Source organism: Cervus canadensis, chromosome X (assembly GCF_019320065.1).
Source record: "Cervus canadensis isolate Bull #8, Minnesota chromosome X, ASM1932006v1, whole genome shotgun sequence".
NCBI classification, from domain to species: Eukaryota; Metazoa; Chordata; class Mammalia; order Artiodactyla; family Cervidae; genus Cervus; species Cervus canadensis.
In genome coordinates this window covers 90299387-90304536 of record NC_057419.1, presented here as the reverse complement: position 1 = coordinate 90304536, position 5150 = coordinate 90299387, and the positions used below count along the sequence as shown (strand labels likewise).

The 5150-nt window shown below is 35.7% G+C and overlaps 1 pseudogene; it reads left to right on the top strand.

Annotated features, from left to right (window-relative positions):
• Window positions 1–1649: 1649 nt before the first annotated feature.
• On the top strand, window positions 1650–1920 carry LOC122435649 (annotated as a pseudogene).
• Window positions 1921–5150: the final 3230 nt, after the last annotated feature.

Below are 5150 nucleotides of genomic sequence, written 5' to 3'. Positions count from 1 at the left end.
CATTTTTTTATTGCATCATTTTTTTTTCTGGAATTGGGCTTCAGGTGTTGCTTATATAGTTTTGAGATTAACTCTTTGTCAGTTGCTTCGTTTGCTATTATTTTCTCCCATTCTGAACGCTGTCTTTTCACTGCTTATAGTTTCCTTCATTGTGCAAAATCTTTTAAGTTTAATTAGGTCCCATTTACTTATTTTTACTTTTATTTCCATTACTCTGGGAGGTGGGTCATAGAGCATCTTGCTGTGATTTAAGTCAGAGTGTTTCTCCAATGTTTTCCCCCAGGAGTTTTATAGTTTCTGGTCTTACATTTAAACCTTTAATCCATTTTGAGTTTATTTTTGTGTATGGTGTTAGAAAGTGTCCTAGTTTCATTCTTTTACAAGTGGTTGACCAGTTTTCCCAGCAGCACTTGTTAAAGATATTGTCTTTTTTCCATTGTATATTCTTGCCTCCTTTGTCAATGATAAGATGTCCATAGGTGTGTGGATTTATCTCTGGGCTTTCTATTTTGTTCCATTGATCTATATTTCTGTCTTTATGCCAGTACCATACTGTCGTGATGACTGTAGCTTTGTAGTATAGCCTGAAGTCAGGCAGGTTGATTCCTCCTGTTCCATTCTTCTTTCTCAAAATTGCTTTGGCTATTGGAGGTTTTTGGTATTTCCATACAAATTGTGAAATTATTTGTTCTAGTTCTGTGAAAAATACCGTTGATAGCTTGATAGGGATTGCATTGAACCTATAGATTGCTTTGTGTAGCATACTCATTTTCACTATATTGATTCTGTCAATCCATGAACATGGTATATTTCTCCATCTATTTGTGTTCTCTTTGATTTCTTTCATCTATGTTTTATAGTTTTCTATATATAGGTATTTTGTTTCTTAAGTAGATATATTCCCAAGTTTTTTATACTTTCCGTTGCAATGGTGAATGGAATTGTTTCCTTAATTTCTCTTTCTGTTTTCTCATTGTTAGTGTTTAGGAATGCAAGGGATTTCTCTGTGTTAATTTTATATCCTGCAACTTCACTTTATTCATTTATTAGCTCTAGTAATTTTCTGGTAGAGTCCTTAGAGTTTTCTATGTAGAGGATCATGTGATCTGCAAACAGCGAGAGTTTTACTTCTTTTCCAATCTGGATTCCTTTTATTTCCTTTTCTGCTCTGATTGCTGTGGCCAAAATTTCCAAAACTATGCTGAATAGTAGTGGTGTTAGTGGGCACCCTTGCCTTGTTCCTGACTTTGGGGGAAATGCTTTCAATTTTTCACCATGGAGGATAATATTTGCTGTGGGTTATCACTGATGAACATAGATGTGAAACTCCTTATCAAAATTCTAGCAAACAGAATCCAACCACATATTAAAATGATCATAAAAAAATAAATAAATAAAAAATAAAATGATCATACATCATGATCAAGTTGACTTTATCCCAGGAATTCAAGGATTCTTTAAAATATGCAAATCAATCAATGTAATAGACCACATTAACAAATTGAAAGATAAAATCCATATTATTATCTCAATGGATGCAGAAAAGCTTTTGACAAAATTCAATATCCATTTATGATAAAAACTCTCCAGAGAGCAGGTATAGAAGGAACATACCTCAACATAATAAAAGCTCATTATATGGTGCTCGTTTATAACTTGGACTATCAGCATGAGTGAATTCTGGTTGCATTTCAACTGCTGTATTGCAGAACAGCCTCAGCCAAAAAGGCACCAGCGGATTGGCCGAAGTATGATTGGAGAGCCCACAAATTTTGTGAACATATGGCTCAGGGGGCAACCTGTTCATTGGGATGAATTCTGTCAGTTCCATGCAGAACTACATATAGTCCACGGGAGGCTATGAGGGGTGGCATGGCCACCAACGTGTAGAAGCAGCTGGTGGACATGAAGGCAGCATAGTCTCGGACTTTTCCTCAATGTGTGATGGCGTCTTGTTCATCCTGTTGTTATTGCTCCAGTGACATGTTACTGTTCTGCTCTGAAGAAAGTTTTCAGAGGAATCCTGTATTTCCTTCAACTAGCATGCGTGCTTTTGGACTCATGGACAGAGTTCTTTGGATTGTGGCTTAATTCTTGATTTTTATGAATATGGATCTGATTTTAGCATGATCTTTTTTGTGAATGTTAGCACCATTTTGCATCCTTCCCCTACATTTTTCTCTTTCCACCTTCAACCCCTCTGCCTTATTGATTTTATTGGTAAGCAAAGACCTGTTATTATTTGTTAACTTGTCACCACTTATGCATATTTTGGAAGGTATGCCACCCATAAATACAATGATAATTTCTATTCATATGAAACTTCAGCAGAGTAGTGTCTGTATGCTTTATGAAGTTGTGTGGGAGCCCAAGGGATGCCAGAAATGGACAGCTCCTGGCTGTCATGGGTGGATGATATTGCAGCTATTAGAGAAAGGTGAGTTGTGGCACCAAGTCACATCAATTTCACAGAAAAAGGCAACTTGTAGCTTATTTTAGAAGTATGACTTTTATTTAGTTAGAACTGTAATAATAATAATAATAAAAAGCTTGCATCCATAAGGCATTCATTCTGCTGTAAATGTTTGACCTGTTTATTTCAGAGCAAGGACCTGAGATTGTAAACAAGTGTGGTTATGTATCGAGTGTGTGGTAATATCCTCACCCAGTCTGACTCTGAGCATCCTGTTCTTAGTAGCTGTTCATTTCTTTGTTTTCTTGGTCTTGGTTTTCACTTGTTTAATACTTTGGTATCCAGTTGACTTCCAACAGTAGTTTGTTGAGCTTCTAGCCTCTACTTCTAAGTGCAGGCTCTGGAGTCATTGGCCTCTCCAAGTCCACATTTTGGGACAGTTGACGTTGCCAGGAGCGGTGGTTGAACTGTCTGTGTTGTTGCCTGTGAGAACAACCTGGATGGTGACTTAAGGTATTGCCAAGAATCCTTGGGTTTAGGATCCAAAATGTTTGTTCTCCACAAATTATATTTCTATAAATGCTCCTCCTTCCACATAAGGGTATAATGCTAAGCCCAATAGTGGTTTGGTTTCCATTAGAAATTTTAAATCCTATTTCCAGTTTATCTAACAGTTATATTTGATAGCAGTACCATTTCCTGCAGGAAATGACCTTAATTGGAAGAAAACAGTAAGGAATTAAGTAACTGCATAAAGAGAGATAATGTTATCTTCACCTTAGTCATAAGTTCTTGTGAAATAGGTAAGTGAATAAATATTGGGTTTATATAGGCAAAACATGGAAGGATTCCTTCCCCCCTTTCTTTTAAGCTACCCCATACAGCAGGCACTAGATTATTCTGTCCTTGTATTTCTGCAGTTTTGAGTCTTCATAGGTGTCCATCGCAGAGAATCTGTCAAGAAATAACATTTATTCTTAGCAATCAGAATAAGCATTTTGTAGTTTAATAGCTTCTAAACTTGAATTCATTTGATGTCACTGTATTGATACTGCATTCTGGATTTTGCTTGAGTACCAATGTCATTCTGTTCAGCAGCCAGGGTCCTGCCAGGGACACTGAAGTGTGTATGCTCTTTAAAGATGGATTGTTTTGTTATAGTCAATGATAATGCTAGTTAGTCTACTTCTATTTTGACTTTAACAATTACAGAGTTTAAAAGTGTATAACTCCTAGAACAGTACAGGGAGCCCTGGTCCCTATTCCCTACTTCATGATTTAACTTTATTATTTTTCTCAATTGCTTGCTTTCCTGATTCCTCAAGGACCACATTCTCCAGTGAATGCTAGAGCATGTCTCCATGGTAAGCCAAAGCCTGCCCTCTTCAGCCTCTAATTGTTCTGCAGCTGCCTCTGAATTGACAGGCACAAGTAGCCACACTGTGTGCAGGAACACATGCCAAGGAAGGTGCCAATAATGAATCAAGAAATAAGAAAATTACCAACAATTTTAAGATACTAACCTTGGACACAGTTTTTTTTTTTAAGGAGTCCACTTTTCCCATTGATAAGTGGGTTTTTAAACCTTGGGATGTCATTTGCTCCCAATAACAATATGTGTCTGATTTAAAAATTGAATCTAACTAAGTAGAATTGACTGTTAATATTTTGTTGGAATATGTGCTAACAACTGTTAACTAATGACATGCATTCTGTAAAAGAGGTGCTTTCCCATGATATAGGCATGAAGTGGTGCCAATGAGCATAGAGTGGAAATGTGAACTGTGGTGACTGGGTTCAGCATTTCTGATGCAGCATTGTGAGTGGGCCTTTACAGATACTTTGCGAGTATATATTAGCTTTCACTCTTGTTATTAAGTTATAGCAGTTCTATTATAGAGAGCAAGTTTGCCTTGATTATTTTAATGACTTCTGCTCAGCACCCAGGAAATAAAATTGACATGTTTTTATAATGTAAGCATACATTTTTGTACACTGTGTTCATTTTGAATAAAGTAAGTTCAGTGTTGGCTTGTAGATAATAAAAATAAAGCATTTGATTTTGATTCAATAAATGTTTTTCATTCCTGAAAAAAAAAATCAAGGGAATAATCCAAGAAGATATAACAATTGTAAATATATAGGAATAAAACTTAAGAGAGCTTTAATATATAAGGCAAATACTAAGAACCGTAAAGTGAGAAAGAGACAGTGACCCAATAATAGTGGGGGACCTTTACCACACCACTTTCATTAATGGACAGATCATTCAGGCAGAAAATCAATAAGGAAACATAGGTATTAAATGACACATTAATCCAGAATGACTTAAGTATTCCATCCTAAAGCAACTTAGTGCACATTTTCTCAAGTGCACAATGAACATTCTCCAGGATTGCCAACATGCTTGGCCACAAAAGCTAGCCTTAATAAACTTAAGAAAACTGATATCATATCAAGCATTTTTTTTCAGATCACAATGCTGTGAGTTAAGATTAGATACAAATTACAAGGAAAAATATGTAAAAAGACAAAAAATTGGAGGCTAAAAAATATACTACTAAACAACAAATGAATAACTGAAAAAAAGAAAGAAAAAATACATAGAGACAAATGAACATGAAAGCACAATGATCTAAAACCTATGGGATTCAACAAAAGCAGTTCTGAAAGGGGAGGATATAGAAATACAATCTTACTTCAGGAAGTGAGGAAAATCTCAAATGAACAAACTAAA